We start from the raw sequence: 22387 nt of genomic DNA, 5'->3' as shown, positions 1-22387 counted from the left end.
CTTTGCATGTCAAATCAAAAAGAAGGCTGTGACTAGAGAAAGGCCAAGAACCACCCCTGGGTGTTAGGAAAAGCTTGACCTAACAAGGAAATAAGCAATCTCTGAGTTGACGTCTCCCCGCCCATGTTTCCGTCTAGGTCAGAGCCCTCCCAGTTCTCTTGACCGCCCAGGGCTTCTCCACTCCTCCTTCTTCCTTCCACTGGCTACACCGATATCTCGCACGACCTCGTTCCATCAGCAAACTCTGCACACCCAAGAGTTTTCTTCTGACAACACACAATTCTGCTCTTTGCTAGAAATCACTGAGAACATAATGGTGCATATGAATGATGATGACTTCACGTTTTTGCTCTCCAGGAGAGTACACGTGCATTATTTTGCTGATCATTAAATTTCACCTCAAAGAAGTGAAGACACCGCCTTAGCCACCTCTGGCGGGTTGGTGGGAAGAAAGCTTTGATCTTGGATCTGGAAGCTGCATTCTCTTTCTATAGCAGGCAGGCGGGGCTGTGGCTCTGAGAGCAGTGGGGCTCCCATGTTTTTTGCTGCCAGCAGGTGCAATGGTTGCTTAGCCTGAGGAGCCTCCTCCAGTCCACCATTGCCAGTGGGGCATCCAGGTCCTAATTATCTCTCCACTCAGGCTCTCACTTCGCCAGCTATTCAAGGAGAGGAAGAAGAGGAAGGTGGGGATGGGGGCAGAAGGAGGGAAAGTAGGAAAGAGACAGACGGAGAAAGGAACTGATAGCATGGAAAATAGACATCTCGAAGGGGAGGTTACCAAACAGTAAACTCTCATTATGGTTTGCAAATTCTAGAAAACAATCCTCCCTGGAATCATAAAATTGTTAGTCAGAGAGGGAAATGGAGAGAGAGAGAGAGAGAGAAAGAAAGAGAGGGAGAGAGGATATGACTTCCTCCACCAAATTGCTTTTACTTAACAGTTTAGGTCAGTTTCAACTAGGTCACAAGGATGTGTGTATCTTCAGAATAAAGTCTTTAATCGGCTGATGGATATGAAAAAATAAATTACTGTGGCAAAATGTAATAAACGTTAAAGGGAAAATGATGAGGGTAATATAACTACATTGATTTAACTAGGATGATATAGAGGAATTGTCTGTTTTATAGGTTTCTAGATGTCTATTAGTGGCTCTGTATTAAGGAATAGGGCTGTTCTCTTGATATACTTAAGAGCTGTCAGTAATTCCTATTTCACAGTCCGCTGCTTCAATTCAGAAAGTGTGTTCCAGCCCTTGGTGACCCCATCCCAGAGGCACTGAAGGGTGACCGGCTGCCAAAGGTTTGCGTTCAGGTAGCTATCGGGGAAGCAGCTGTGTTATTCAAAATTGGGCTGCATTTAAGAGGAGCCAATCACTTCAGCCACCCCCCCCCACCCTGCCACCCCGCGGGATGGCAGTGCCATTTGTTTTAATCACTCCTGGTGCTGGGCTCATTATGTCCTGATCTTCTCTGGGGAGAGTACCTCCTTGGTGGGTGGAACCGGTAATTGAGGTCACTTAGGGAGCAGGCATGGTGCCAGCCCCTGGAGGTATCTGTCCCCAGAGATAGGACACCTTCCCAGGATAGAACCAGGGATAGGAGCTGGAGGTAGAATGTCACTGCTCTGCTAGGATAATGTCATTGACCGACTAAAAAGTATCCTCGAGTTCCCAACAGTCCACTGAATTAAGCCTAAATTATTATCAGGGAAGGAAGGAGAAACCTAATCATTTCTGATCACCTACAAGTCACCACGTGCTGGGCTGGATCCTTCCCAGCGTTACTCATTTAATACTCACATTAATGCTTTTAAATAGGATGGCATTTGTGACTCTGCCTTTCAGAGCCCCAGTCTAATGATATGTTTTATGCCTTTATACCTAAAGTCTATTTCATAATATTTTTCTTCCAACTTCCACTTGGTGTTGCAAAGAGCATCTGGCTGCTTTTCAAGTTCCTAGATAGGCTAAAGCAGCAGGAGAGTCCAGACGAGGCTCTGCAGCTTCAGGCTGTGTGCCCTCTGCCCTGGCACTGGTCTTCTCTGTGCTTCAGTGACATGCTCTGCAAAAAAGGGCATGTTGGACTCTGGCAGTGGTTCTCAACTAGGGGTGACCTGATCCCCCGGGGAGAACAAACGTCTGACAATGTCTGGAGACATTTTTGACTGTCATGACTGGGATTGGGGGTGCTGCAGGCATCTAGCAGGTAGAGAAGGGGAAGAAACTAAACAGACTGGAATGCACGGAGTTGTCCACAAGACCATAGATCATCACGTCTAAAATGTCAGGAGGATAGAGACTGAAAAACCCAAGACCAAGGTCAAATGGCCACTCCTCTCTCTCCCACCTTATCATCTATTAATTCTGTATTTCCCATGTTCTAATCCATCGGAACTACTTTCTTCCCCCTGTCCCCCCAAACACGTGACCCTTGTCCCCTTCTATAATTTTGTTCACCTTGTTCCCAAGACCTAAAATGCCACCCCCCTTCTTGTTTCCACTCTTGAGATGCTGGCCATTCTTCAAGGCCTATTGCAAACGAAAGGAAACCTTTCCTTCTCTCCTACTTGTCGATCAGGTTCACAGAGGCTCAGAATCAAACCAACTGAAGCACGTTTTGGATCTTTGTCCATTTTAATTGGATGTTCAGTATTTTCTTTTAATATTGATGGTGGCTATCATTTTTTAAATTCCTACTATACAGAGGGCCCTATAGTACATGAAATTTACTTTGACAGTGCAATCATTGAAACTTCACACATTCCTGTGAGATGAATAGTATCCCCATTTTACAGATGGGGGAACTGAAGCTCAGAGACCTTACATAATTTGTGAAAGGCAACCTTTGATTCCTTTGGCACAGTATTTAATTTTCAGCGTTAGGAGTGCCACTCCTGAATTCAAAGACTCTTCTGTGGACTCCAATTCCCTGAATGGTCCCTCCACTCTGCAGCTGCATTATGTTACTTAGAGTTTTGTAAGGGATATGGTCACTTTGAACTGCTTGAAATAAACTTAAATTGCTTAAGATAAGCCAGCATCTAAAGTTGTTGCCAGGGGCAACTTAATAAAGCCCATTACATAAGTAATCTCAGTATCTGATACAAAACAGTCTGGTAGGTTTGGGAGGTAGATCTAGGGATAGGGCAAAAGGCAATTCAACCTCTCTCCTAGAGGAAGAAGGATTATAATAGAAAATTCCTCTGTGTCTACCTAAAACTAATCATAAAGATTGCCACATAGCGCTCAGCAGAAACTAGTCAATGATGAGAAACTCTATGTGGATTAATTCTCTATGGCTGCATAAAAATTACCGCCAAATTTAGTGCATCATAGTTTTTTGTGTGTCAGGAATTTGCAAGCAGCCCAGCAGGTCAATTTTGGCTCAGGGTCTCTTGGGAGGTTGCAGTCAAGATATCTGCTGAGTTTGCAGCTACTTGTTCGCTTGCCTGGGGCTGCAGGATTTCTTTTCAAGATGGCTCATTCACGAGATGGGCATTGGTGCAGAGGTTGATAGAAGGTGCCAGTTCTCTGCCATGTGAGCCTCTCAGGATGGATGCTTGTGTGCCCGCATGACAAAGTAGCTTGCTTGCTCTAGAGTGATCCAGAGAGAGCAAGACAGAAGCTATACCATCTTTTTTGAACCAACCACAAGAACACACCATTATTTCCACAATATACTGCTGGTTACATGTAAACCCTCTTCAGTTGGGGAGGAAACCACGCAGGAATAACTACCAGGAGGCAATATGCAATGACAGAATTATTTAAATACAGTGTCTGAAAAATGTCAGTCACCCATGCACGAAAGATTCCATGGGTTTCTGTACCAAGACCTGGACTTGAGGGCACACTGTTCTATGGGATTTTGACTAGTTCAAATCTGGGATGGTTTTGTCTGTGAGCATAAGATTCAGAGAAAGGTACAAAATTTGCATTCTATGTCATTCTGGTATACTGGGATACAGTTAAAGGATTGAGTAGTCACAAAAGTTCCTAGAGACCTCATAATGAATGAGCTAAATAAGAAACAGAGACTGCAAATAGAAAAAAAAAAAAAAGGAAACAGGCACATTACTTAATTTTCAGCATTGAAAGTGCCACTCCTGGATTCAAAGAAAATATTTTTTGTTTCGATTTTTTTCCTTCTAGCAACACCCAAGAGTATATTGGTGATATGTGTGCCTCTGGTAGAAAGAAGGCTTTAAAGTAGCTTCTGTAGAGCCCACAGCTTCCCACAAGACAGAAAGCAAAAGGATTATAACTTGAGAAACCAAGATGGAGAAGCCAATACAGTACAAATAAAGAGATAATAGTTTCAATGAAAACAGAAAAGAGAGACATACTCTCCCTTGTACAATTTCATATATTCCTTGGAGATCCATGAAAGTTGACAAACTGAAGACAAAAATATAAGTAGCATAATGTGTCATATGCTTGCTATGAAAATAAAATAGGGTCTCAGTTCTTCATGATATGACCAAGACCAGCCAGGAAGTGCTCTTTTCAATATGCAGCCAGTGCAATGCAATACCAATTTATGTTACAGACAGATGTGGCATATTATATTCTATTAAACTCTTCAGTATAACTTTGTATTGAGAGTGCTTTTCTCATACTTCAGATGTTTCAAGGATCCTTGCTAAGGGGAATATGCCATTTGAATATTCCATGAAATTTATTACCATGGCAATGTCAGGGGGAAAAATAACCTGCCCAGAAAATGTTACTATCAGTTAGTATAAAACACTGTAGTTAGAATTTGTAGGGAAAATAATAATGATCAATCAAAAAATAGATGCCAAGTAGAGGCAAAGTCACTTGGTTAATTAACAGGGGCTCTGTAACCAGATGCCTGGGGTGTGAATTATAATTCCATCACATACATCACATAGCTGTACAACTTACTCATATTATTTCATTTCTCTGTGCCTCAACTTATTTGTCTAAAAATCATAGTATTAGTAGTACCTACCTCATGGGGTTATTGAGATCTTTAATTGAGCTAACACTCACAAGTGTTTTTACTGGTGCCAGGACAAGGGAATGCTTTCAATAGATGTTAATTATTATTCTATCAGAGTTAGTTCATGTTATTTAAAAGGTATTATCTATTTTTGACTTCTGTTTTGTGTTAAATGCTTTAATAAAGGCATGTAAATAATTTATAGAAAATGAAAGTTTTAAAACAAGTGAGTCCTGGACCTTTGTAACCATCTTGTATTTCAGGCAAAACATACTCTGTAGAGTTTAGACAATGTTAATGTAGCATATTACCTCTCCCTAATGTCAATGTGACTAAACTGTAGCTTTTTGGAAGGACGATATTTTTTAGATTGAAACAATCTCCACTAGAGTTCAAGTTGACACTGTTCAAACTGTATAAGTCTATAGAAACAAAAGAACTAGAAGTACCACTTTCTGGTTCTCCTTTATAAACCTGAAGAGATTGGCTGTGAGTCAAATATTGCAAATGGCCTAGCTCCTCTGTGTTCAGATTCATTAGACTGTGCCCACTGGAGCACATCATCCAAAGACTTTTCCAAATAAACTAGCCCATGAGTCTGTCAGGAACAGGGCATTTGACATCACTTTTAAAATCACAAGGAAACCTTTCTTAGTTTCTTTGCAATGTCTTTAGCAGATTGGGAGATACAGCACTGAGAAAACAGGGAGCTATAATCCCACACTCTACAAAGTTTATGCTCCCAGCCTATCCCAGGCCTTGGTAGTAATAGATTTTCCACTCCATGTGTTCTGACCTGATTGACTGGAAGTTGAACTGAAGAAAGGAAAGTAACAGTGACTACTTAGACACGTTCCTGTGGACAGCTATTGGTCCATAATTGGTCCAATGCCATTTCTTTTTCAGACTCTTAGTTGTCATTTCCTTCTATCTTGTGGGAGACTGAAGTGATACTGAATAAATATGTCAACAACAAAAGAAAGATCGCCTGAAGTTTGGGAAATGTCTTCCCTCGTTGACCAACTTAAGCTAAAACTGTATTCAGGAATGTGTTCCCTTGACTATGTTCAGGTTCATTTGTAAGTCCTGACACCTCTCCCTCAACCATTGATAATAAATTACCCATCCTTTCCTTAACAATATCTAAATACATAAATCCCATATCATTCTGTCCATTTGTAATTACCTGGTTACATTTGGGCTGAGTGCCTGATTCCAAAAAAAGACATACAAACTCAGGAACTCCACATGTATGGCCCAAGAATACTTATTTTATAGACTTTCCAGGGGTTTCTAATGTACAACCCTCCTTAAGGAAGGATGATGCCCCATTTGTCCTAGAAGAGAGTCTTTTTCCCAAAGACCCAGGAGCCCAGCAGCACCTGCTATATGCCTTTCTCCTACATTTCCTTTTCTTAGTCCTTCCTTTCTTTTCCCCACCAAACCAAAGTAATAGACAGGTTACACCTCTCAGGACATGGGAATATTGGGCATTGGAAGACTGTGTTCAGAAATGGAAGGTTAAATGACATGACCAGAGTAAAGGGTATATGATCAGGTAATTTATAGAATAACAAGGCTGGAAACACTTGTTAAAATTATCTCATCCAGGGTCTTCATGTCACAGTATACTATGACAGGGACTCACAAAATGTGATCTAAGAATCTCCTCAGGAGTCCATGAAATCAAATCTATTTTCAGAAAAACTAACCAAGATATTATTTGCCTTTTTCACTGTGTTGACATTAGCCACAAGAGGTCAAATGTAATGCTGGTTTCTTAGTAAACTTTATGACACTGACACTGAATTGTGGTCATTGTATTCTTCACTGTCATACATTCAGTAAATTTTTTAAAAAGATAGTTTCATATAAAAATGTCCTTGTAGAAACAGTAGAAACTACTGAGGTCTAATATTATTTAATCTTGACCCTTGATTACATGTTTTTTTAATATTCTGTGTGACAAATGGAAAGTACACACAAAGTACTCTTGCTGAATAATTGAAGTACGATGGTTTTCTTGAGGGAAAACACACATATAGTTTGAGTTGCCAGCTGAACTAGCTTCTTTTTTTCATGAAACACCATTTTTTCTGAAAGAATGATTGACAGACATACTGTGATTATTCATTTGAGTATTATATCTGCCAGACACTTATTTTTTGTAAATGAGTGAAGTGAGCATGTCATTTCAAGGAAAACAATTGACAACTTTTGTCACCAATGACAAAATTTGAGCATTCAATCGAAAATAGAATTTTGGAAATGTTTATCTGCCACCAGGAGCTTGACATTTTCCCAACACTAATGAAATTGATTTTTTAAAGTTTTATAAAGAAGTGTGACAACATTTGGAAGATCTACATAAGTCAACAAACTAATATTTTCTAAATAACCAAAGCATCATTTATAAAGATCATGCAGGGGTAAAAGAGCTGTTCAATATCAAAAGCAATATGCAAACACAATGCAATCCAAATAAAAATTGCAGCAGCCTTTCTTATAGAAATGGAAAAATTGATCCTCAAATTTATATGGAATTGCCAAATAGATTTTTTTAGTTTTCTTTTTTTAAAGTAACTTATATTACATAAATGTCACACACAAAAAATACAGGAGATTTCCATAGCCCTCCCATATTTTCCCACATCAACAACATCCATCATTTGCCACACTTGATGAACACATCTTGGAGCATTGCCACTAAGCAATGATTACAGTTTACATTGTAGTTTATACTCTCTCTGACATATTTTTGCAAGTTATTACAAGATATACAATGGCCTGTATCTGTCATTGCAATGTCATTCAGGATAATTCCCAAGTCCCAAAAATGTCCCCAAATTAGACCTATTTTTTCCTCTCCCTTCACTCAGAACCTCCAGTGGCCACTACCTCCACATGCATGATAAAAGGTCTTCCATTGCTAGAATCACAAGTCTATAGTAGAACAACTGTAAGTTTACTTTATTCTACCATCCATTCCCAAATCCTGAGAATTCTGGGATGGTGATGCCCACTCCACCTCTAATTAAGAGAGTACTTAGATCCCATAGGGCAGGTGAATGGGACTATTTTGCCTAAAGTTGCAGGCTCTCTCTGTTCCTTGAGATGGCCATTGTCAGTTATCATCTCCTTGTTAATTGTCCTGGGTGAGTCCAATGAACTGGAGAGTAGATGCTGCAAGTCTGCTGAGATTCAGGGCCTAATTGGCACATAGACAACCCAAAGATTCAAGTCTCTTGGACACACAACTATTCACTCTAGTACTAACTATAGATTCAAATTGAGGGGCAGCAGAGCCATGTGTGATAGAGTTGGACTTCGTTGTGTTTTCCCAAATAGATTTTTACAAAGAAGAAAAAGGATACAGGTTTCACACTTTCCGATTTCAAATTGTCTTACAAAGTTACAGTGATTTAAACAATGTGGTACTGGCATAAAGATAAATAGATCAATGGAGCAGATTTGAGAGTCCAGAAATAGACCCGCACATCTTTGACCAATTGAATTTTGACAAGGGTGCTAAGTACATGCATTGGGAAAGAATAGTATCTTCAACAAATGATGCTGGCAAAACTGGATAAACACATGCAAAAGAAGGAAGTTGATCTCTGTGGTGGTTTGAAACTGTAAGTACCCCAGAAAAAAACATGTTCTTAAGCTTAATCCATTCCTGTGTTTGTGAGCCCACTGTAAGTAGGGAATTTTGATGAGGTTACTTCAGTTAAGGTGTGTCCAGCCCAATCAGGACTGATCTTAATCCAGTTTATAATCAGAATGAAATTAAGACAGAAAGAGAAAGCCACAGGAAGCAAGAAGTTGAACATCATTGGGACCAGGAAGAGAAGGGAGAGACCAAGAGACACCACCATGTTATTTGTCATGTGATAAACTAAGCAACCAGCCTTAATGCCAGTCCTCAAGAAGAAAGCATCATCTTGATGACATTTTGATTTGAACTTTCTTTTAGCTTCAAAGCAGTGAGCAAATAAATCCCCATTGTTTAACCCAAACCATTTCATAGTATTTGCTTGAGCAGCCTAGGAAATTAAAGCATACCCTACCTCACACAGTATACAAAAGTCAACACAAAATGGATCAAGGACCTAAATATAAAAACCAAGACTATGAAACTTTTAGAAGATATCATAGAGGCAAATATTCATGACCTGGGATTCAGCAATGAATACTTAGATATGACACCAAAGCATCAGCAACAAAGGAAACAATAGATAAATCTGATTTCATTAAAATTAAAAATTTCTTTTGCATTCAAAAGAAATTATCAAGAAAGTAAAAAGAAAATACACAGAATGGGAGAAAATTGTTGTAAGTTGTATGTGAGATAAAGACTTAATATCCAGAACATATAAAGAACTTTTATAATACAACAACAACAACAAAAAAAAAAACCCAGTTAAATGGGCAAAGGAGTTAAATAGACATTTCTCCAAAGAAGACATATATATAAAAATATATGTAATATAAAAATATAATATATATATATATATATATATAAATGGCCAATATGCACATGAAAGGGAACACAACATCAATAGCCAGTAGGGAAATGCAAATCAAAACCAATGAGGTACCACTTCATACCATGAGGATGGCTATCATTTTGAAAAAAGGAAAACAAAAGTCTTAAATAGGATGTAGAGAAATTACAATTAATGCCTTGTTGGTGGGACTGTAAAATGGTACAGTTACTGTGGAAAGCAATATGGCAATTCCTCAGAAAATTAAATGTACTGGAGGAGAGTGTAAACTACAATGTGAACTATAATACATTCGATACAGCAATGTTCCAAGATGATTCACCAAATGCAATGGATGTGCTGCAATGGTGAAGGAGGTTGTTGATGTGGGAGGAGTGGGGTGGGGTGGGGGATGGTGTATGTGGAAAACTCTTATATTTTTTAATGTAACATTTTTTTTCTGATCTATGTATCTTCAAAAAATACAATAAAAAATAAATAAATGCTCCCAAAAAAGCCACGTAGAATTACCACATGATCCAGCAATTCCACTTCTAGGTATATACCCAAGAAAGTGAAAGCAGAGTCTCAGATACATGTACACTAATGGTTATAGCAGCAAGATCCACACTAGCCAAAAGGAGGAGGCAACCCGTGTCCACCAACAAATGAATACATAAACAAAATATGGTACACACATACAATGGACTATAACTGAACCATAAGAAAAATGAAGTTATGGGACATGCTGCAGAATTTAATAACCCTGAAAACCTTATGCCCAGTGAAATAGGCAAGGCACATAAGCATGAAAAAATATATCACTTAAAAGAAATGACTAGAAATATTAAATTCATTGAGATAGAAAACAGATTAGAGATTAATAGAGGATGGGGAGAAGGGGAACAGGAAATGTACAAAAAGGTGTGTTTTGCCTTTTAAAATAAAAAAAAATCCATTCAAAATATAGTATAAATTCACAGATTTTAATGTAACAGAGTATAAAACATTTATTGATTTGGTTTTATATTTCACATTACAACTAATTTTTAAGAAGCTAATACTTTCTTAATTTGGGTGTTGTGTTAAAGATGAATATCCACAATTTTTCAAAAATGTTATTAGAATTACATATTTTGTGTTGAATATAAAAGCAGATATAAGAATCCCGTTGTCTTCTATTAAGCCTGGCATTACACTGATTTACAGAAATATGAAATGAAGCCACTCCTCCCTAATTATTTTTACTTTGAAAAGCTTAATTAGTTTTTCATAAAATATGTGATTTATGCTTCCATGTGTTTAGTTTCCCTGAGCCACTATCACACATACCACACAGTGGGCTGGCTTAACAACAGGAGTTTTTATGCTCATTATTTCAGAATATTGAAGTCCAAAATCAAGATATCAGCAAGGTTTACTTTCTCCCTGAGATGTGTAGAATTCTGGTGCTGGCTGCTAGCAATCTTTGGGGTTCCTTGGACTCAAACCCTGATTTCTGTCACATGGTGATGTCTCCTCCTTTCTCTTTCAGGTTCCAGCTGACTTCATTTTTCTCTCCAAGGTCTTCTTCTAAGCTTTCCAGTAATAAGATTAAGATGCACTCTCACTCAGTCGGGCCACAGCTTAACCAAAAATAACGTTTTCTAGAGGTCCTATTTATAATGGGTTCACACCCACAGGGAATGCAGATTAAGATGATGACTATGTGTTTGTTAAGGTATATAATCCAACCTATCACAACCCATAATGGGTTTATAACTGTTTTGAAATAAATTAATAAATACATAGTTTTTTTCTTTTTCAAATTTTTATTTGTATTAAAATCGTTATGATATTTTCAGTGCATTACAAATAACAATGATTTGAAAGATGTTCTTTTAAAATGATCCTGCCTACTCCCCCGCTTTTTCTTTTTAATTAATTAATTTATTTATTTTTAACGTTACATTAAAAAAATATGAGGTCCCCATATACCCCCCACACCCCTCACCCCACTCCTCCCATAACCACAACCTCCTCCATCATCATGGGATATTCATTGCACTTGGTGAATACATCTCTGAGCACTGCTGCACCACATGGTCAATGGTCCACATTACAGTTTACACTCTCCCCCAGTCCACCCAGTGGGTCAATTACATAGTTTTTAAATGTCTTATTTTCAAATGTTTCTTACTGTAAATATCAGTAGCTGTTATACATAGTTTTTAAATGTCTTATTTTTAAATGTCTATTACTGTAAATACCAGTACCTGTTACCTATATAAACAAAAGCTTGCATGTGTCTACGATGATTTTTAATAGTGTAAAGGAGTTTGGAACCTAGAATTTGAGAACCACTGTCCTACCAAGAGTCAAACTATCTAAACTTTCTATGGCAGACCATGAATATAAAGTGATGAGAAGGGGGAGAAAGAATTGAGTTTCACCCAATTTTATTAAAGAGAGAGACTCAGAGGAAACAATGGCAGGGGTGAAAATACGTCTAGGAATTTCCTGAACCATGAACTGGGAAAAATTCTAATATGAGTCAATGCTCATTGAATGTATGAATGCTTTCTATTCATCCCTATCAGATGGTCAACAAGTCTGTGACACTTCCAATGTGGGGAAGGGCAGATGGGGCTCACCATATTAAGAGAGCCTCCTCTATCTTTGGAGATGTCTGAATGTTAATCAATTATTTCCCAGAATTTATTTCCCTATAACTTGCTCATATTAATAGAGTTTTACCACTTGAGACAATATCAAATACAAAGAATCTCTTTTTCAAATATTTAATTAGGAACACCCACAGGTTTCTACTATTTCTCACTCATAAAACAATATGTGGTTTTGAGTTGAAACAGCATCTCTAACCTTCCCATTGTTTTTCTTTAAATGTACTCTACTTACTGACATATCACTTAAAACACGACCCCCCACTCCACCCCCAGAGGAAAACATTATACTCCAGATGGTTGGTACAAAAGAGGGTCATCATCACCCTTTTTCAAAGATTCCATTTGGATTTGTTGGCAGACACATCAGACTTTTTATCCCTATCGTACTTGTGAAATCAAATATCTCTAAGTTGGTTGTTGCTGTTACTTGTTTGTTTCACATATCCCTATTAAACCTTATCTTGCCCATTCTCAATAAGTGAGATGACATTTCTGGACTAAATGGAGGGATCTTACTCTCGCCTCTATTAAATATGACCCTGTTGGAACTGGCATGCCAGTATCACGTATTTCAATTTCTTTGGATCCCAAATCTATCCCCTCAACTCGTCATGTAACATTCTAGCGTATGTATCCACAGAGTCAATGTTTAGCCAAGTCACTGATAAAATATTTAATAGGGTAAGATCCTTTAACTCTATTAAAGCCCAGAAGTCCAAAAACATAAAGTCTACAGCATTTCTGGGATTGGCAAAGAAAATTTCCTATTTTTGAAAATTGCAAATAAATCTGTGGCTGCCTGTCCTGTTCCTCTCACTCTTTAGGATTCCTTGCAGATTTTTTATCATAGTTACAGTAGTGAAATCTTTTTTTCATAAATGTCTCATTTGCTTAGGGTATAAATTCTCTTATACATCTCTTCATGGGTTTCATTTCCCTCTAAAAATTATTGGGTCTACTATTTTCAGCAAAACAATTATTCTTTTTAATAGCAAAGAGGAAATATGAGAATTGAAAGAGTTGTTCAATTTTGTGTCCATTAGATAAGACAGCATTTTTTCATCTTGTCCAAGCTGTGGGCCTGTCCCTTTTCAGGACTTCATTTTGGCCCCAAAAAGATACTAATGGTCCCAGCAAATTTTGAAATTTAGCCTTTCTGATATCTAAGTATGCCAACTCTTTATATTGATCATTATTTGCAGCATTGGAAGCTCCCTATGCAAAAACACTAATTTCAAGGCCTCTTTCTTTTAATAGAATTCCTAATCATTTCTTTTTGGGCCTGGTATTAGTCAACCAAAGGGGTACTGATGCAAGATACCAGAATTCTGTTGGCGGTTAGAAAGGATATTTATAGGCACAAGGCCATAAAGACTAAGTTACTTCCCTCACCAAAGTCTGTTGCCTTGTGTTGGAGCAAGATAGCTGCTGGTTGCTGCAAGGGTTCATCCTTCCTCTTCCTCTTAAGTCTCCGTGGTCCCAGCTTCTTCTGATCTCAGCTGTAGGCTAACATAAGGCTCATCCCTCTCCTCAGGGTTCATTTTTTTCTGGGTTTTCTCAGCTGTTCAAGGCTCTGATCTCTTCAGATGCAAACTATCAGGAGAAGACCTCAGCTCTCTCCCCAGAGCTCCAGCATCCAAAACTAACTCTATGTGTTCTCCTTCTCTGTGCATTTACTTCCTTGTCTTTGACTGAGCAGTCATTTATATAGCCCACAAAGGAGTGTGTGTGTGTGTGGGGGGGGACTCACACTGAATTGCCCTAATGACATGGTCAAATAAAAGTCCTAATCTTGATTTAACAAAGTAAAAGTCAAATCTCTGGATCTAATACAATCTAATATGCCCAAAGAAACAGACCAGTTTACAAACACAACCCAATATCTATTTTTGGAGTTCATAAACAATACCAAACTGCCACAAGTCTCCTGTTGTAAAATGATGTCTTTGTTTAATCTGAATGTTTCAATAGCTGTCTTCTAAAAATCTAGAATATTCCTCTGAATCAGCCTAGCTTTTCCTTCTCTGGGCATGAGGTACACCAGGATGATGTAGTCACTTGTTCCCAAATTTCTATCAATTTCACAACTTTCTTCTTTTTTGTCTGTACCCTAGAATAGTGATAGCATTTGTTAGGGCCATTACTCAAAAAAAAAAAAAAAAAAGTAAATTACCAGAAACCCAAGTGGTTCTTGTTTACATCTTTTGATTTTAGCTAATTGAGACTTCTGGGAAATGTCTAGATATTTGAAGTTTTCTATGCCAGTGTAGCTTGTTTCTGTGATGGTTTAGTTATTGTATAAAAAATACACCATATACTAGGCAATTTGTAATGTTCTCACAAAGATATCTCACAAAGATACCTCTTTATCCCATTCTTCTTTTATTCACATCAAAATACTCGCATTTCCATAACATTTCCATCCTCAGTTTCTTGTATTTCCAGGCAAATGCATCTTCCAGCATATATAATTACCCCTACTATCCCTACAAATAAGCTGTGTCTTCTGAATACTTTTTCTCTTTTTGTCATTGAATTTCAGTCTTACATCCCATCACTACTAAGCCTTGGGGACATTTATGAAGTTTGCCTCTTATCATTGGGTAACTTCTATTCTATTTGCTCCTTACCCAAACACTCTACATGGATATCTACACAGTTGAGGTCACAAAAATTCATGTGAATTCGTAGCTCCCCAGCACTGCCACTCATTTCTATATATCCTGCATATTAACTGTTCTGTTTGGAAATAGCTGTTAGGATTACCAGTGACGAAAATATGGCCAGAGAGTGAGGCTCAAGGAGTCCTTTACAGCCTTATTAGGACCTGATCAGACCTAGGGACCTCTTGTCAGACTGCTGGTTTAGAAACCAAAGTTAGCCCTGGGGTTGGTGGGAAGGTGTCATCCACATTAGGAAAGTGGGTTCCAGCAGAGTCGCAGCAATGGTGCATCACGAGAACACAGGTCCAGGGCAATATAGAACCTTTCAGCAGATGACTCCTTTATTACTTGCACAAAATACAGAGTGCAGAAAGGGCACATGATCTCTTTGTCACTCACTCAGCACACAGAGTCCAAAAGAGCAGGGGACGAAGTCTTACTCGGGCCTTTCTCCCAGGGTTGCGGAAACTGCCTCAGGGTGGATTGGTGGACAGCAGCTGCACACTCCCTCCTGGAGCTGGGGAAAAAGACCAGTCTATCCTGTTCCAGGGGAGCGGACCTTACCACTGAGAATTCCTGAGCTCACAGGCCTCTGGGACTGCTGGTTTCTGGGTTTAGGGTTTGTCAGTTCTTTTCATTAGACTTATCTCCCTCAGTTCACAGAATTGCCAATAGGGAAGGAGGTGGGAGTAGGTGGAAGGACCAAAGAATGGCCGGTTAGCTTGTACCCGTGACTTCCCCAGAGAAGAAGGTAGGGGCAGGAGAGATCTGGGCAATGGCTACTGAGGCGGGTGTCCGTGATTTCCCCAAAAGGGGGACATATGAGACTGTGCTCTGCTGAATGACTATTCACAAATATTTAAGTATCGAGCCCCAGACAGTCCAGCAGAAACAATGCTGCTGTCCTTTCCATGGCGCCTCTGTGTTGGATCAGGGCCATCCTCAGCATCCCATGATCAGGAAGCAGGTATCTCTGGCCAGGAATTGCCGGTGAGCAACCCAACTTGGGAAAGCCTTGTCCAAAATGACCATTTCTTCAGGTGCACAGAGGGGCACAGCTGGCATGTCACTGTAGTGCTCTTGTTACTGTTGTCATCAGATTGACTAATCCTGCCCAGTGTGCGAGGCACAAAGGGACTCCCTGTCTGGGAGTGAGTGGCATACAGCATCACCAGCAGGAGCGTGTTTTCAGCCCCCATGTTTCTAGATGATAGAAATATCTCATGAAGATACAGGAGTATGCTGCAGTTCTTAAGGGGGATGCCAGTTCTTTATCATCTGAAGGCCCCCAATAGCTTTTAGAACCCTGATATCTTTTCAAATGAGTGACCTTTTCTGGGATAGTGCCCAGCATGATGGTTTTGGTACTATTACAATGCTGTACATATGCCACTTGGCTCAAAACCAGGGATCCCGTTAACCTGTGCATCCCGCTTTCTTTCTCTCCAAGTGACCTCCTTTCTCTACTACCATTTCCAAACCTGCCAGCACTGTGCAGGGACCCTGTTAAGTGGCCTAAATCAGGGAGGGTATATGCAATTCCTTTTCCCCTTTCCCTGCTAGGAGATGGAAGTCAGAGCAAGTGACACTGTAGGACCACATAAATGAGTCTGCATATAGGGTATCCTTCTTTTTGATAAGAATAGCCAGCTAATTATAATAAAAATGATAAACTTTATGAACTGACTTCAAATTACTAATACTTTCTCCCCATGTCTCTCTTAGGTGACCAATTCATACAATAACTCTCACTTTACCTTTTCTCCTGGAGTAATGGATCATGAAGTTTTGCCTTCCTTCTTCTTCCTCCTCTTTCTCTCCCTTCCTTCCTTTCTTTCTCACTCTCTCCCCTTTACTTTTCTTCCTTTATTTGGTAATTGTTTTTGTATGAGGGATGAGCCATAGTAACTTTCAACATTCTACTTAAAACATGAAAAAGATTACTATTGAGACTTCTTTGTACCTTCTGGTTGCATACTTCTCCCAGAATTCTGTATCTTTCCAATCAATCATTGTACAAGTCAAAACGTGTCAAAAAAGAGATCATTTCAATCCAAATATCACATTACACCACAAAAAATTAAATTAAGAAAACACACTATTACATGATATAAAATGTGTGAAGGATACATCCTCATGTCATTTTTCCTTCATCCAGGTGTTTTTATGTAAAGTAACATCTTGGGTCCTAATTGAGAGCCCCTTATTTCTGAGCACTGGTATTTGTGTTAAAAAATCATTTTGTAAATATACGCACAAGTCTGCATGGAATTAAAGGTGATTTTAAACCCGAGCATATCTACCATATCCGCTAAGGGAATCCTTAATGATTCAATGGGCCCTTGCTTCTAGGGGTTCCTCTGTGGATCACTTAGCACCTCCTAAATGGGACAAATCATATCTCTTTAGAGGTGAGGGAATTGAAAAATAAATAGTTTACCAACTTTTTTTAATCAGGTTTTTCGAGGCCTAATTTACATATAAGGAAATTCATACTTTTTAGGAGTATGTTTTGGTGACTACTCGCCATCATAAACAATATATAAAATATTCCTGTTACCATAAAAAAAACTCTCTTGTGCCAGATTGGGGTCAGCTACCACCCCAAAACCCTGTCCTGACAATTGTTGATCTGATTTTGGTCTCTGAAGTTTACCTTTTCCAGAATGTCATATAAATGGATTCATATGGTATATAGCCTTTTATGTCTGTCTTCATTCATTTAAGGTTATGTTTTTTATGTTTTCCAAGGAAAAACATAAAATAAAGTAAGAGTTTTTGTGAGTTTGTCACCTTGGATAGATATAAGGAAGCAATAGTTTGAAGTTAGGCCATGAATCTTATCATCAAATACTCTAACTAGATGGCTACATGTTTTTGCATGCATCAATAGCTTATTCCTTTCTATTACTGAGAAATATTTCATCACATGGATGTATCAATTTGTTCACATTTTATTTCTTTAGTGGTGCATTTTATTTTTATGCTTTTCATTCTCTTGAGCCCAGGAATACTTTTAAGGCCAATAAAAGTAGGAAGTCTCTAGGCTTTCTTCTTAAAAATTTTTTCCCTAATTTTTTTGGAGTAGAACTGGCTCTAAATTCAACCTATCTTCATTGGGAACCTATTATGTACTGAATATTATATGAGGCATTTCCTTTTTAATGTTATAAAGTTCCCACAAAGTAAGAATTAATATTAGCATTGTTATTTGAATAAAGAGAGAGCTTAACTCATTCTCCAAAGCATAGACAAGTGGCAGAACCCAAATTCTCAGATTCTAGGTTCAGTGCTCTTCCTTGGATGTTCATAATCTCTCAACCAATTTTGGCCATTGGCTTAAGATATAGAAGAAATGAAGGGAACAAGGTTGAGCAGGATCAAGATAGACACGGTGATATCATTGCAGCTCTAATAGAATCCTAGCCAGCCTTTCCATTGCTACCCATCATCACACTCCATCTCCAAATGACGCCAATCTGCACTACCTACAGCCCTTCTCAGTCACAAGCTTGCTAGGTTGAGTGATCCCTGGGGGTCATAAGAAACAAACTCAGTCATTTCAAAAAAAAACCCAGAAGGGTCTAGAGAGAAAAAGGTTCTCTCCTTTAATTCCAGTGGGGAAAACCTCTTGGGTCCTCCTGAGTTCAAAGAGGATAATTTTGAGTTGATTATCCAGCTCATTTAAGTCTTCAATAGAACCATGTAGATCTCCACTCTCTATTTTCCCAAATAGCAAGAGGCATTGGGATGCAGGCAGGACTATGCATTTGGGAATTGTGGATCTAAGGATAAAACATACCTTTTCCCCACACTCTAAAGGACTAAAGGCCAATACTCAACAATCCTAGGATCTAAGAAATTACCTCCTTTGCCTGAATTAAATTAAATCTAATGAAACAGAAATCCAGGTCAGTGTAGTTCACTATCAAAACTTTAGCTCTTGCATTGCTGGCAGCAACCCTTGTAATAATTAAACTGAAAGCTGTAGGCAGACAACAGTGAAATCCATTGCTAATCTTGCCCTCATCAGCCTATCTTCGTAAATGTTTCTTAATTAAAGTTTCTAAATGCTTCACATTCCCTCTGCACCCAGAGTACCAAAATGAAGCCGACTGCTTCAGGGATGCCCAGCAACCTGAGGTGGAAGGTCTTCTAGGTTTTTTAAAAATTTTAACTCATCCAGAACAATGTAAATCATAGATAAAACCTAATAAATGAAAATGCATATGAGGAATGAGTAGGGAGATGGGAACAGAGAGGACCGATAAAGGATTTTTTTTTTCTGGAGGATTTCAGTTTAAGGATTCTGAAGGCATATCACTGGCTTTATCACGGCTTCTCCAACACACCAGGGAGCGAATGAAACAGCTGTCACATTTAAACACACACAGCGGTAATCCTCCACTGAGCACAATGCCAGGATAGAACAGAAAATCTATCAACACTTACAATGCATTCTATTTATTTAGAAATGTGTCCCCTTTTACCAAAAGTTCCATCTGCAGGGTTGAAATTGGGGCCACATGCCACTAGTGGCTTTTTGTGGTTTGGCAGCTACTGAGGGAGGAAGTGTGGGAAATGGTCAGATTTGCTTGGGGGCTATCTGAAGACGTTAAAAATCACAGAATTGGGATTTTAAGGCAACCAAAGGTCTATGGCAGAATGGACCCAAAGGCTTTTTGCATCAATAGGCCAAAAGAAAGAGAGAAATGCCCTAAGCACCTCTGCATTGCCCCTTCTCTTAACTAGAGTTCTCATTTAAAAGGATGAGAATGTTCATTTTTTCCTACACAGGGACCAAGTCTTTTATCAAAAGATGTGTGATCGCTGGGTGCCTATGACAGAAAACAAAGCTACTTCATGGGGTTGCAAAGCAAGCTGTATGATCAGGCATTGCTCAGGTAAAAAGACTCTAGAGAGAAACTCTGAAATGCCTTTATAATAATAGGATCTAAAATTATTTACTAATTAATTATAGTACACTAAACAATACGAATTGCACATATTGTATCCCGTAGTCTTCTTTAAAATCCTAAGCACAATTTGCCCATTAAACAATAAGGAAATGAAGCCCCAGGAAAGTTGTGGTTCCCTTGATGTTCACCCCTACTCCCCAGCTAATGAGGTGCAGAGCAGAGTCAGAACTGAAGACCCCCTAAGCTTGGTAGCACCTCTCCAAGGACTCTCTCTGTGCTGGTGTCAATGAAATTTAGCAGGGGAACAGCTGTCTGTAAGGGGCTCTGAAATGGAACAACGAAGCTGATAGAGAGAAAGTGAAGAAAAGATAATTGGGAGTCAAATATAATTAAATCTAAACTTATTGGCCATAAAAGGGTTCCCAGTGGGGTCCAGCACAGAGCCCAAGGAGTCTCAGAGAACAAGTGGAAGAATTAGGAGAGAAACAGGGAAATCACTAAAGGGCCAACAAACCAGCATCAGATTAATATTTATGAAGAAAGCTTCTGAAAGATCAATTAATTAATAGCCCAACTTAATTCAATTATATCCAGTGAATTAATTTATATAATATTTTTTCACTAGATTTTGTGCCAGGCATGATAGCTGATATGAAGGTAAATAAGCAAAGCTCTTCCTCCAAGGAGCTCCAATCTGGAATGGGAGAGCATAATTAGAGCAAGTAGTGAGATCTGATTGATGGAGCTCCAGATTTAGACTCAGATACATGTACATGCGAACCCTGATTCTGGCTGCTTCTACTTTGTGATATTAGACAAGTCGACCTCTACACCCTCACCCTATACATGATAGATATATGATGAAACTTAAAGAAGACATAAGGAAAGAGCCATACATATTCTGTCTCTCAGCAAAACTCAGTAATATTAGCTTCCTTTGCCCCACAAATAATATGCTATAAGGCAAGAAATGGCAGGGATAACAGAGTTCACTCCATGGGGGTGGTGGGTGGGGCAGGAGTCATAAAATGGAGGGCAATTTGGTGGAAATACAGTTTGAGAATAATCCATGAAGGAAGGGCCTGGGGTTAGGACTTGGCTGTGTAGGCAATGGGGAGGTTATAAAGACTTTTATTTAGGTCACTGATGACCTCAGAGTTGGCTTTAGGAAGAGAAGGGATACTCCAGTTAGAAGTATTGTCATATACCAGATCATGGTTTATGAGTTCCTAAGTCACTCGCAATCCTCCTTAGTCTGTTCTACATTTTCTTCTCCCCTCTGTACTTATGACTCTCTACCTTACTACATTAGTTATATATTTATAATATAAAGTAAATTTCATGAGGACCGCCATCTTGGTTTTGCTCACAGATGTTGTCCAAGCACATAGAACAGTGTCTGGCACATAGTAGGAACTCATTAAATACTCCTTGGAATGAAAAGAAAGGACAAAGTACAAGGTGTGCCTAAGGAGCTAGAAGAATGGTGTTTACAGAGAATTATATAGGAAAGGCAAGTGAGCAAGTTAGTTTTCCAGCAACCTGACCAGCTGCTTTCTATTTCCTCTGAGCACAAGTGGACTTAAGGGCAATTGTGGAAGGTTTGGGCTTAGGTTAAAGATTTTCCAGGCCTAGCCCCATGCATTGACTTGGAGGAGTGGAGAAATATAGAGATCACAGCCAGGGCCCTGCTGTCACTTGGATGCTCTGATGTCTGATACCAAGGGGCAGTTTGACATGTCTGGGGAAACACAAGAAAGGGTTGATGGAGAATCTTCCCAAATCCCAGCTTCCACTGGCTGAGTAATTCTGGGAAGGAGACCACCAAGCCCATTCTTGATCACTTGCCCCTCACTGAGACCATCTAAGCTAGAAGTCTTGATGGCAGGGGTGATGCGGCCGTTTGTCTGCCTCTGCCTCTCACGCTCTTCTCAGCACCACCCCCACCAGCAGCTTTGGAAATGTGGAACACGTTGTAATCCTTAACGCCACTGTTTTGAAATGTCCCCACAATGGCCATAATAATCATCGAACAAACAACCTAGAACAAGCTCTAATTGCTTCTAATGCTGTATTACGGTTGGGATATGGGAAGAGCAGAGCCACGCTGACTGCCACAACGCTACTCTGATTATATGGTGCCTCTGGGAGCATTTTCATGGAGGCAAAAGCAGCAACCTATTTTTTTCTCTTCTTTTTGAGCCCAGCTCAGTGGAGCCCTCCCCACATCCAGGCAGCAAAAGGCAGAGCATCCCGATGCCATCAGAGGAACCCAAACCTCCTGTTACTCTGTGAGTTTTTAAAGAATAATCTGAGATACAGACAAAAATGCAGTCGTGTCTTCTCACTTCTCTTAACTCCTGCTGGGGTTGATGGTTATGAGCCAGCCTTTTACTCCTGAAAAGTTCCTTCCCTCTTAATAACCTCCTGGGTCAGGGTACCCACTCAAGACTGTGAGACGCTCAGAACCAATGAGGGAATAAATGAATAAATAAATGGATTGCTGTGTCAGCTCTTATTGGGACCCTAAAGTGTGCCAGGCTTTCACACCAATAATTGCATTTGTCCCTTCCTATAGTTCCTTCAGATAGGCTCCAAAATCAGCTCTCATATCCAGAGGAGGAAAATGGTGCTCCACAGAGCTAAGTGGATTTGTCCAAAGATCACAATAGATGTCGTAAGTGAAG

The sequence above is a fragment of the Dasypus novemcinctus genome, chromosome 27, assembly GCF_030445035.2.
Source record: "Dasypus novemcinctus isolate mDasNov1 chromosome 27, mDasNov1.1.hap2, whole genome shotgun sequence".
In the NCBI taxonomy this organism is placed as follows: Eukaryota; Metazoa; Chordata; class Mammalia; order Cingulata; family Dasypodidae; genus Dasypus; species Dasypus novemcinctus.
This window is presented reverse-complemented; position numbering follows the sequence as displayed.